This window comes from Triturus cristatus, chromosome 3_2 (assembly GCF_964204655.1).
Source record: "Triturus cristatus chromosome 3_2, aTriCri1.1, whole genome shotgun sequence".
In the NCBI taxonomy this organism is placed as follows: Eukaryota; Metazoa; Chordata; class Amphibia; order Caudata; family Salamandridae; genus Triturus; species Triturus cristatus.
Genome location: NC_140584.1, coordinates 667,964,199 through 667,977,611, shown reverse-complemented (window position 1 = coordinate 667,977,611; position 13,413 = coordinate 667,964,199). Strand labels below are relative to the sequence as shown.

The window sequence follows — 13,413 nt, the reverse complement described above, 5'->3', positions numbered from 1 at the left end:
CAGCCTTATTAATTGGAAATCACTACATCTATCTTAGCTTGGGAGATTGGCCACAGTCAAAATGAATGTCTGCTGAGACTTCTATATATATTTATTTCACGCCATGCTGATTCCTAACCCAAAAGAGGAAACAGCATTGCATCAAAAGATAATTGAAGTATTTACATTGGGAGATAAAATGGCAAGGATTTCCAGAAAGAATCATGTTGATGCGGAGGTCCAGAGAAGGGCTAGGTTTTTCCAGACCACTGGAGATAATACCAAGCTGTTTATATGAGACTATTACAAGCGAAACAGATGAAAAAGTGTTATATATGGATCAAGCTGTAATGGAAAGATTCCTGTGGGATGTCCTATGGCACACTAAACAATCTAGGTCCAAAACGCCCATTCCAGTATCATAATAGGCACCCTAGTGAAAAGCTAGTACTCGCGCCCTGTTCACATTGCTCTTCACACAGCCCTTGAGTGTCAGGCATTCCAACGATGAAAAAATGGTGAATTCTTAATTCTTAGCGAACTCTTTTTTAAATGGGGAAATTAAAATCCTCCCAACAATGCAAGAACGTTTACTTTGACAGAACAGGATACAATGCACAGTTGTGACATTGAGCCAAGCCCCCCAATAAAAGGTCGGAGCAAAAGGGCACTCACAGAGCTAACAATGTATGTGAAAAAATGTGCAGCATCAAAAGGGACAATATTGACTATGTCCAAAAATATCAAGAAACGTAAAGGATAATAAGGTGGGGATATCAGATCACCCTGGAGAAGGTGCTACAGGGGAAGATAGCTGACAAAGTGTGAAAACCTTTGGGGAGACATTGCATGCAACCATAGAAAGTAATTCACTAAGAGTAGGGAAATAAATTGATGCACAACTTGGATCTGACGCCACAACTGAAGGTGATATATCCAAACACAAGAGGAGAATGCTGGAGATGTGAAGGGAAAGACAGTTCAGTTGTTCACGTTTATAGTCATGTCTGAAACTGAAAAGAAGTGCTTGTGACATCTGGAGTCATCAGATGGGATCCTTATTGTTCTTAGAAATCAGAGAACAAAACAAACAACTAATGGCAGTTGACTGAAAAAACCCTGAACCTCCTACATTGGCCAGATGGTATCACCAACTTTGGATGAATTTTAGTGATGGAGTAAATAACATGACTTCAATAAACAACATATGGAATTCAAGAAAGTATGGAAGCCTCTGAAAAAGCATCTTTTCATAATTGATAATATCACAACAAGACCACAGGGGCTAAGGCCTTAAGACTAAAATTACTGATAGATACAATTTGCATTCAAGAACATTCCCAGGATTTGGCATGGGGGGTGGGTGGGAAGGCAAGGCAAGGCATAAGATTTCCCCAGACTTTATTGGGGATCTGCCTATGTCTGAAGGGTATATAATCATGATGGTTAAAGGGATCTTTTCTTTATGACTGCCCATTTTCACCTCTAACCAAATTATCAAGAGCACATGAAATGGCCCAAGTGTTCCCCTTAAGGATATCTTTTGCATACATGTCCTTAGCCACGTACACCGAGGTGATCATGGCAAGCAATCTCCTTATATACTTCTCCCACAGGAAAACTCTACAGCTGATGGTAGCAGGCAAAACATCGATGTCAAACCTGCAATTGGTATTAGATGTTCACTGGCTCCATCATGCACACAATGTAGCTCCAGGCTATGTTGTTGACGTAATGTCTGCCATATTTGGTAGCATAACCTTATCACATTTCATTCACAACTCACCCAAAGCTTAAAGTCCCAATAAGAAATAACCTACAGGCCCCATCATGTGCACAAGCCATATACTTGGCTAATCCTTGTCACCTCAGCCACACATCCATATTAAGTTACACTGCACCAACAGTACAAATTGGACACAAGTCCTATTGCAGTCATGTGTTACATGTTAGACTAAATGTCTATACTATGAATTACACAATGTCATGCTTTAGTCATATAAATTGATCTACCTCTTTTAGCCAAGTAGAGGATTCTGAAACTGCTATTTTGAAGTCTTATTGCCTTCTCTACTTACCTATAGAACTGACTTATCATCAAGCAGGCCCTACTTAATATTTCACATGCATACTAAGCACTTCTTGTTTAGGGAACAGCTATTTGTAGGAAGTACGTATCGCTCACAACTTAAACACACCATACATCTTCCTAATCAGTTCATTACAGACAGTCTTTACACCCAATGCACTTTCAATATCCGTCAATCCGGTTTTCACTGAATATTCAACAAAACTATTTACTTAAGAGGATCATTACATAGGATCGCTCCAGGCACACTTACACATAGCCATCCATAGACTTCACTTCACAAACAGAGCACTTACGCCCTCATGCCTACATCATGGCAGCAAAGACAAATAGTTGTCAAAACATTGCCAAACCAACATGCCTGTCATGCACCACATCAATATAGATAATAGAGCAACTCAGATAAAACAAGCCTAAATATATAATGTTTATATGATGCCAACAGCAAGACCCCAATCTGGAAATATGGCAATCAAGCAGCAAGACATCTTCCTTTTTACTCCAATGTAAAGGCTGGGAGTGTCCCAAATCACACTATTAATTTACCTGATACTAAATTTTAGCTTTACCACTAGGAGTCCTGACTGGGACAGAAATCTGCAACTACCTGATTCCAGAATCTTAGCAGTTACTCAGTTTGTACTATTGAAAGAACAGACACAGGGTGATTGTGGGATGTGGAACAACTGAGGAATATAACATTAACCATATGATATAAATGCTTGAGGTTTCACACAGACAGTAAAACCAGGGCATGGATGATTAAAAGAAACTATCTTCCTGTATAAACAAGCATTTTCAATGCAATAGGTCTCTCATTTGCGAGCGTTTAAGCTATTGGCATTGAAAATGACAATGCCTTTTATTTATGTGTTTTTAGAAGGAACACATATATAGAAAGCATTGTTGTTTTTAATGCCAAGAGCTCAAACTCTGGCAAAAGCGAGACCAATGTAATGGTGGCCACGCCCCTTTTTTAGACGCTGCTCGCATACTTAGGTTATTGTGAGCAGCGTCTAAACAAAAGGGCGTGGCCAACATTATAGTGAAAGCGGGTATGGTGCTTTCACCCAAAGACAACAAAAAAAGTACTTTGAAAAGCTCTGTGGTGCAGCTGCTAAAGTGGCCCACGCTGGTAATAAAATAATTAAATTGGCACCCACTATAGAGCGAACCGCACTGTAATTTGTTTAAAAATATATTTCTATTTAAAACAAAGCGTGCGGGTGCTCAGATGCCGTGGGTGGAATAGGGGGAAGAGCATTAAAGAAAATAGTGCTCACAAACTTATAAAGCAGACCGTGTATCAACTGAAGTAAAAGGGCCAGTCCTCGTGAGAGGTTACAAGTGAAGACAAGGCAGTTCTAAAGAGGGACTAACAAGCCTATGTACGAATCAGAAGCCAGCATTTACGAAGGGCAATGACATAAGCCAATGACGCACTGTGCAACAAACTGTTGCAGAAAGTGAATGTCTAACATGATGTTGTAGTTTCAAGAAATGTAAGTTAGACTTGCCAGCAACTATATGTTTCTATGGGTAATAAGATCATAGAGTTTGCAAGTGATACAAAGAAAACGTATACATGGCGGTTCATACTGACATTAACATGGACAGGAAATATATGCAGCTACGTTCATAATGATTTAGTAGCAAATAGATCTATAACCAATGTGGCCACGGGAAATTAAATGAACTTACCAAATGTACCTACAGGCTTGGAAAAACATTGTCATATGCTACTACTAAGCTTGTCACCAATCTGTCAACGAAAACACAGCTACAATAATATCACTGCAGCTACGTAACTCAAGAACTAACATGCCTCCATCGCATTTCACTTCTTCCCTAGCCATAAATGGAGGACTGATGAGAATTGTGAGCTGAGATGTGAAAACATAGCATTCCACGTGTATCCTCAAAGCATGCACCTACTAGAATTAGCCGCGGCGCACAGCCCTCTCCTCCTTTATACTACTTTTTGCCATTTGACAGCAGGCTGCACCCCGCGCTACCCACAGTGCCTCGCGCCGCTTGCTCCTTCGTGCACATAACCAGTCACAGTGACAACAGCGAGCACGAGCACCCAGCCAAGATGTGCGTCCCTTAGCCCCTCCCCCACCAGTCCCCGTGTGCCGCGCGCCCTACAAATTGAGAAGGAATATTAAGGGGAGATAAAGAACCTAACTTACCCACCAGTTGTGAGTCATGGAGTCAGGTGGAGCTGCTCGCCGCCGCTATCCACCCTCAAGGTATAAGTGCAACGGAGGCCACACATATGCCTCGAAGGGGGGAGGCAGGAGGCACCAACAGTGGAACAAAGACGGCCGGGCCAGGCTTTAATACTGGCGATGAGCTGGGGCCAGCGGCAGTGCTTTGGCACGCGCACGTGCTCAGAGTGCACTGCGTGCGTTCCCCCCTCCCTTCTCACATGCAGAGAAGCACACATGAATAATTCAGTGGCCGTCTCCTGGCTCCCCTGTGGGGCCCAATCACGAAGCCCGCGGCTTCGGGCATCTTTTCTGCGCTCGCGGCCCCCACGGAGTCAATGGAGGTAAACCGGGCTTCGGCCAGGTGACTTCGCCCGCGCGGACCCGGGCTGGAATGGGAAGGAAGAGGCTTGGGAGAAACGGCATCTTTGCTGTATAACCAGGGCTTGCAAATTAACAATCCAGTTAGCCCGGGGTATTAAGATACCGCCTTTCTTCTAGAGAAAACAAAACCTGCGATGGGTGAAGCCACCTTGTTTTATCACGAGGACGTCACGTACCGCATTTATTAAACAAGCATTTGCAATGCAATAGGACTCGCATTTACGAGAGACCTGTTGCATTGCAAACGGGGAGGCAAGGGAAGAAAATAGTGCTCACAATATTAAAAAAACATACTGTGCAACACTCGAAGTAAAGGGGCCAGTAACCACGGAAGCATACAAATGACGACATGGCCGTCATAAGGAGGGACTAACAAGCCTAAAACTAAGGCTGCATTTAGGAACAAAGCCAATGAAAAAGTTGGGCGGAGAGTGGGCAGAGCTACCACTCCATACTGAATACTGCATGCCTCGCAAAGCGAGCAGCGCATGCGCGCTGCCGCTATAGGCTCGACCTAAAAAGGAGATAATACCCCCAACTAACCATACAACACGCACATCTAATCCTCTTGATGAAAAAAGCTCGTTGTTTCTAACACTGACAGAAACTAAGGCTAGTAATACCCAGATGGGAACCGACTATCACTCTAGTGCAGAATGGGTGTTTACAGCCAAGTAACGATTAGGAATAAGACCGTTTTGCTTGTGGTAGATTTACAAACTGTTATAGAGGGTATCCATCAGGACTTAAGATGCTTGGGGGCCAAGGTCCAAAGTACCACCAGCAGTTCAGGTTTACTTGCCCAGGAGTCTCCAGTTGCAAAGGTGCTGCTCACGATTGTAGAATTGAGCGCGGTTAGCTGTCAAAGTTTAAATGGACATGTAAAAACAACAGAGTCTGCAAAGGGGAACCTGGGGGGGAAGTCTGGTGGAAACCAAAGGGGGGCTCAACTCGTGGGGACTCTTAGGCCAAGGGGACACAGGCAGAAGACATGTACTCGTACTTGGGGGCTCAGGTGCAGAGGTGCTGGCTGGTGGGCCACTTTGGCATTGGAGGCCCTCACAGTTCTCCGTATACCTGCAGAGGAGGGAAAAGAAACACAGAAGTGCCACTCTCAGAATGGAGCTCATGCCTCTAAAAGTCCCTCGACATGCAGGTATGTTTTTGCAGCAGTGGTGTCTGGGCTTGGCACAAACAACCCTTCACAAATACCCTGATACCGGGGCTCCTGGAAGGTCTTGCGTCTCGAAACTTGCCTGAGAGACAGGCTGACCTCCTAGAGCCTCGGGGACCTCCTCTTGTCACACAGCTCTTTCGGTGGGCCCGATGGACAACAGCATGGGTGTAGGAAAGTAGGATCTGCTTTCCTGTTCACCTCCACTTTTTGCTGGTGTCATAATGCTTTACTGACTAATCTGGCTGGGATCCTGCTAATCAGGACCGTAGTCTCTGTTCTTTTTCCCTAAATTGGACATGGCGAGTACTTAGGAACACTCCAGATTGACTACTGGTGTACCTTGATAAGTGCCTAGTATATGGTACCAAGGTACCCAGGGCATAGGTACACCAGGGTTCCCCCATGGGCTGAAGCATGCATTATGCCACCCATGGGAGACCACGCAAATTGTGACTACAGGCCTGCCATTGCAGCCTGTTCAAGCTGGTGCTAGCATCACTTACTACATATATAAGTTTCCTTATATCAGAGACCACTGTACTTAAAACCTATAGGTCACCCCTAAGGCAGGCCTTTCTATCCTGAAGGGAGGGTGCTCAGTTCTAAGTATGAGGGTGCCCTGCATGAGCAGGACACCCCTATAACCTTCGCAGTCCATTCTCCCGGGTTGTAAGTGCATCGGTCATTAAAATACATAGAGTGGCCATGCGTCATTACGCGATGACCATCTATAAACTGGCTGTAACGAACCCTGCCATGTTTGGTATCAAACATGTTGGAATCATAACCAAACACGGTAAGCGGTAGGGTGGGTGGGGGGGGGCGCATACCAGCGCCACTCAGACTGCTTGAAGAGCACATTTGGTGCCCTCCTTGCATACTCCAGTCCAAACCAGTTCAGGGAGCCGCCGGCTCCTGCTCTGGCGCGAAACTGGACAAAGGACATAGGAGTATCCTCCCCACTGTCCAGCCCCCCTCTGGGAGGAACCCCTGAATCGTTCCAACCCTTTCCTTAGGGTACTTAAGGGTTTACCTGTGGGTGGGTCCCTAGATTCGTCGTGGGACAAGATTCAGATCGCATACCACTTCAACTTCAACTGTCTGGCAACTCTGGACCTCACTTGACTTGGCTTTGGCAATCAAGACTGCAACTGGGAAGCCTCCTGCTGCTCCTGGTCTCGCCGTCCTGCAAATCTGCTGCAACGTCTGTGCCTGTGCATCATGCAGGTTTTTCACAAGGCCTGTGGACATCCAAGACACCAGAAGGAATCCGCCTTGGAGTGAAGGAGTCACTTTCCTGCATTTGCAGGCAACGCAGCTGACCGGTCTGCTGATCCTAGGCTCCAATGGACTCCGAAAGGCTCAGCAACACAGGTGATGGCTCTGCAACTCCCTTGAGGCCTGCACTGTACTCACACCGAGTTTGAGGCCAGTACCCCTTGCCGGAACTGCTGGAACAGAACCCCTGTGCACAGCGTTGTATTGTTGTTGCCAAGGCTTTTTGACTCTCTCCTCCAGAGATCTTTGGGCTCCAAGAAGCTCCAACCTCAAGCATCCCTGCAGCCAAGATCTTTGCCTGCTTGCATCGTGGGCCGGCATCCTTTGGTGAGCTGCTCAAGGTCCTTTAGAGGGTCTTCTTTGGCTCCAGTGGCCTCCCCTGCTTGCTTGGGGCCTGATCTGAATTACCTGCTCATGGTGAGTCACTTGAACCTTGCTGGTCCCGACACCCTACCTTTTTCTTCACCTACATTGGTTGCCGTTGTCAAGGCTTGTTGGTGCCCCTGCCGGACACTGACCCCTTGGCTCTTGACATCTGATGTGGGACAGCTCGTGCACGGCTCCTGGTCCTCCTCTGCGTCGCCTGGTCCGTACAGCTGCAACTTCAAGGGCACCATAAACTCTCCTGCATCTCCGACATCGTTGGGCATTCGTCTTCTATGCCTCCTGGTCACTCATGAGTGGCATAGACTCTGTCCACTCTGCTCATAGGTACCTCGCACCTTGAATCCACCTTTGAGTTCCACCGGACACTTTCACCTTCTTCGCCAGGGCTTCTTTTTTAGGTCCTCCGTTGTGGTCTACGGCGGATTCTGGCGTCACCTCATACCTATGCACCTGGCTTCCCTGATGTAGGCATCCTGGTTCCTGGGGTATCCACGGGTGGGGTGACTCTCCAAACTTCCATCTTCCACTTGGTTTCTCGGGTGTCCTCTGGGAAGGGTCCTTCTTTAAAATTGCAATCGCGACTTACCTATTGACTAACATTGAGGATGCAGTCGTGTTCCCACTCTGCACAGGACCTATGTGGGGTTCCTAGATACTCACCTTGGGTGGTTCCGTGGTTCCCCAGCTCTTCTACGTCTTCTGGGTCCATTCTCGACTTAGTGCATGGTTCGCATTCCACTATTTTAGTATATGGTTTGGGCTCCTCCTGGGGATCACTGTGTATTCTGTGCTATTTACGAATTCTATTGACCAAGTATTGTGTGTATTGTGTTGTATCTCCGGGTAGGAGATAATACATTGTGTTAGCGAGTGTCAATAATAAATACCTATTTTTTATAACTACAGTGTGTGGTTCTTTTTCACTTAACCTATACCATCAGATTAAGTTCTGGTAAAACAAGCTGCTTTACACTCCTTCTGGACTAAGCCTGAAGGCTACTCTCCACAGATACCACTTAGAGAGTTTTCTAAGGTTGTCTAAGACTACTAAAATGACCTTAAGGGCTGTCTGGATTAGTGCAGGGTGCTACACTTAAATCAGTGAGCACCATATACTAAGCCAGCCTCTCACAACGGGTTACGGTACAGATGCTTTCGGTGCCTGCAGATGCAGGGGGATGGCTCCTCCACCCCAAGAGAAATGCGGTTGTTGAAGTTGCTGGACGGTCCTTCACAGCTTAGGGAGGAGTTCAGCTTTTTGGACGAGTGAGGTCGATGCAACTGTCGAGGTTCAAGCAGCAAGGCAGGATTTGGTGCCAAGTAGTGGTAAAATCCTGTATTCTCAAGGTGACTGCTCTACTTTGTCCTTCCTTCGGTCCCCAGTAGGCAAATCTGAGCTCCCGGTATCAGTGGGATCCCTAAATACTGAATTTAGGGGCTGTTAATGGAGTGTGGGGTTATAGCCAATGGGCTACTTATCTCTATGGTGACTACTTTCTGGGAAGTGTGAGCATAAACCTGACCCAGAGTTCCTAGTTTCACCAAATTCAAATTGGTGAAACCCTTCCTTGGCTGTCCACTTCAGGTGGCCCACCTGAGGGGTGATGCTAGCCTGAAAGTATGACTCACCTTCTGACTAATTTCCTACCTGCTTTGGAGCCAAATTGGCCTTGGGGGGTGGCGTTCCACAGATCTGGGAGGAAGCCGCTGTTGCATATCTAATTCAACAGAGGTTTAAAGCCTCTGGTCTTGACATGCTAATTCACTAGCCATTCTGCTGGGGGAGGTGTGAACACCTTCCTTCGGGGCAGGCATTGTTTAAACTCATCTGTGGGGACAGGAAGGACGATACCAGTCGGCCAGCACACTAGAGGACTTATAGGTATTCAGGAGGCATCACGAAGGTGCCCTCTGGGTGCATGTCATAAAAAATCTAGTACTGGCATCAGTACAGATGTATTAACACAAGGTGTCGTCTTCATCAAAAATTTCAGACCGCTGCAAATGATGCTGATACTTTCAGTTTTACTAAGCATGTGCAGACTAAAAGCAGGGCCTTTGGAATTATGTGATTTTTCTGCTGCTACGTTTTTGCATATTTATGGATTTTCCGCATTTGCCACATAATCCATCATCAACCCTAATGAAGATGACAACTCTGAGAAAGAAAAGAGATTCTCCAATTACCGTACAAAGAGAATCTTGATTTCATTACAAGACCGGAGACTATCATTATGTATAAACCTTTTATTGCTGCCCGGTCAGTGCTTCGGCACACTTAAATCCCTCAGAATGTTTCTACCTTTCCTCCCTAGGTCTCAAGGGAAACGGTTACCCGTATTCTGATATTATCATGCATTGATTATGCTAATGCCCTGTACGTGGGCCTGCCGGGCTATCTCTTGAACTGACTGCAGGTAGTGCAGAATGCGGTGGCCAGGACTCTTCTTAATATTCCTATAAAGGCTAGTGTGATGCAACACTTGCACGATCTCCACTGGCTACCTGCGACAGAAAGAGTGAAGTTTAAATCCCTTGTCCTGGCATACTCAGCTCTGTATAGATGACATGGTTCTGTTTATCTGAGAAAGCGCTTCAGGTTTTATGTTCCTCCCAGACAGCTGTGTTCAGCAACGCAGCTTCTTGCCCACGTCCCGCGATTTCGGCTTAAGAGAGTTGGAGGGTGCTCTATTGCTTTTAGGACGGCCTCAGCCTGGAATCTGCTTCCCTTGGACCTCCGCAGCACTCAGGACCCCAAGCGCTTCAGGAAGAGACTGAAGACGTTTCTTTTTATCTAGTAGTCCTTTCCACCTTCCCCACATGGTTCGTGCTGGGACACTCTTGGAGTAGCTGTGTGCGTTATAAATTGCATAAAGAAACAAAATGCAGCTCTTTAAATAACATACAAAACATCATAAGCAAAACATTCCAGTTTAGAAGTTTTAAAACAATATATAGCTCCATGTCAATAAGCATGTTCCTCTTTTATATGCTGCTCCTCAACAAGATAAGTACTATGACTTTACTTTAATTTGCTATGTCTTAACTTTCTGCTTTAATTATGTTCATATTTTATCAACTTTTACTTACTTTATTGTAAGTATGCATGTTTTTTCAAGTTCACCCCTCCAAATTTATGATTTCTTTAAATAGTTTTTTTCTTGAATGTTGTCTGCGCCTTATTGGCTCCCCGATTAATGTCTTTTTCTTTGCCAAGGTAGGTATACGTTCAGTCACCCCGGCCTGGCCCCTCTTGCGTCTCTTCAGGCGTACTTGGTGGGCCTACTACAGGCCCGATGGGCGCCTTGCGCATTGTGAGTGTTGCCCCTCAGCCCGCATCGCCTTTTGAAGGGTGCGTGGGCGGGGAGTGAAATCTTGCTTCCAGGCAGGCTTTATGATGCGCTCCTCTGGTCCTCGCTGAGCTTGAGAGTAGCATCTGGCAGAAGCGAAAATTGGTGTTTGTTCCGGGCCTCCTTCTGAGAAAACGCTAAGTCCTCAATAGAATTGGAAAGAGGACTCGAGGACTCTGTGTTTTCGGTGGCCATATTTCCTTGGGCTTGACGCCCTTTCTGCCTAACGCGTTTTGAGCCCAGAGAGCATTGCCTTGGAAATGCAGTTTGAGTTACTGTTGCCATTTGGGAACGATGCGCAACGGAGAGGCTGGCAAATATTAGTTTTTTTTTCCTACTTTAAAAAAAGTAAAAGGAAACCTGAAACAAGGTATTCTAACTACGTATATTGTTTGTCTTTTTTGTGATGGCAGATGAAGCAGCTTCTCAGGGCCCACCCTGCCTATGTCCTAGCGAAGACATCTTTAAGAAATACTTCCCTAAGGGAGGCTGTAGAAGCCGTTTTTGCTAAGAGAAAAAGAGCCCCCACCCCGCCTGATGAGGACTTTTTCTGTCTGTCGGAGGTAGAGTCTCCTATTAATATTAAGGTCTCCAAAAAATCTAAACACCTGACAAGGGAAGAATGCAGAGTCAATAAAGACCAGTGACAAGCTAGCCTGAGCCCTACAACAGACCATGGTGTCAACAGAGGCACAATAGGCAAGAGCGGCCATTTTGGCAATGATTTGGATCAGGTGGACAAATATGTTTTTGATCCACAGGAGACCCTGGAAACTGTTTTTTAGATGAGGATTTGGAGCAACCTTCAACATTGAAGGCAATTAAAGACTCACCTGGTGTAGATATGTTTAATCCTACTTTCATTAGGCACCCAATGGGTTCAGACTGGTGGCCTATGAACCATGTGACCTCTTTTATTCAGTTTTGGATACGAAAGTCTCTTGATAAGGATACACGCAGCTTGTTGAGGGCTGAATGCCCTAGACCATTACTGGATAGTAAAGCAGGAATAACTCCAAATCTGGACATAGAGCTGTTGACTTTTTTCTTTAAGCCTGGGAAAGACTCTAGGAAAAGCCTAGAACGCTGCCTTAAGCAGTGCCAGGATAGGTTGCTGGACACCCTGGGTCCGCTGGCCAGAATCCTAAACATGGCTGAGGAAGCTTCTTTTAAGGGCATGCCTGTGGATGTTGAATTACTCAGGGGCTGCAGCCAATGGGCCCTATGCCTGCTGGGGAACGCCAAGGCCGGGCTAGTTGCCGAAAGACGAAGAGCCATCCTTATGAGGATTAATCCTGAATTGGGCGATCTTGCCAACAAGGAAACTTCAGGTAACCCGAATGGTCTACTTTTTGGTAGGAGTTTTGTTAAAACATTAGGTAAGTACATTTTTACATTTATTGCCTTTAGTACGGCAGAATCCAACATGCGCCGCAAGTTTAATACTAGAGTTTTTGATAGGGCTGACAGGAGGAGACTGGCTGTCAGCTATGGGCCACAAAGGTCCCAATACTATTACCAATATCAACTGGGCTACAGAGAGATACTTCAGATAAAGCAAATTAACTTCCTGCTGGATAACAAACTAAATCTAGACTCCCACATACATGCAATGGGTAAATTAACCCATCATCAACTAAAATTCCTAAGATCAATTAAGATATACATTTCTACAGGAGACTTGCAACAAGTTGTCCAAGGTCTAGTTGTTTGCCAATTTACGTGTGGAATAGCTTTACTTACTGGCCTTCCTGCACATCATACCTGAACTGATCCAGTTTAAATGGCCAACCTTGGACACCCAATGCAATTGGTGCATATTTTCTTCAAAGCTCTGCAGCTAAACACACCCTACTTTTTAAATAAGAAACATATACTAACAGTAACAAGTAGACCTCGTTGTGGCACAAACAAGCTCCACTTATGAACCCAACTCTACAAAAAAATATCAACACTTTCACGTTCATTCTCGAACCTTGCTCCAAAAATATGAACAGCCTACTTGTGGAGATAAGACAGGACCATCTTTCATCTCTTAGAAGAGCTACCCGAAGAAGAAAATGCTACTCAAGGACCTCAATGACTCAAAATGTTATCACCAATCATCTCTTTATTAACGTTACACCAACACTAACTCTTAAACTTACAACTAAACTCTAATCTTCGTTCATCTATGTACACACCAATGTGTATGTTTCAATAGATAATTATATGTTTTATTTGTGTTTAGGAATCAAACTTGTCAACTCACACTCATTTGGATGGTGTCACCCTCTTTCCACTCATTTACCCTCCTGACATAAGTGCATAGACCTTAATGGAATCACCCACTTTTCAACCCTGTCACACTCAATCTCAATTTAATCTTTATTTTGGTTTGAAAAACCATAAAAGATATACAATAACTATTTGCACATCATAAAAACATTTCCAAAGGTTTCACTTGACAATTGCATAAGTATGAACATTCATATTTTAAATACAGGACCTTTCTCAATTATTTTTGAAAAAAATAAATACAGTTAAAAAAATTAAGCTTATCAAATAAATGAAACATAT

At 45.0% G+C, this 13,413-nt stretch overlaps 1 long non-coding RNA gene across 1 annotated transcript in view; it reads right to left on the bottom strand.

Moving 5' to 3' along the window:
- LOC146857925 (uncharacterized) overlaps positions 1-10,964 on the bottom strand; it is an 80,383-nt gene extending 69,419 nt beyond the window's left edge. Inside the window, exon 1 of the long non-coding RNA XR_014979969.1 lies at positions 10,595-10,964. This is a non-coding gene — a long non-coding RNA (uncharacterized LOC146857925). The remainder of the gene's footprint in view (positions 1-10,594) is intronic.
- Positions 10,965-13,413: the final 2,449 nt, after the last annotated feature.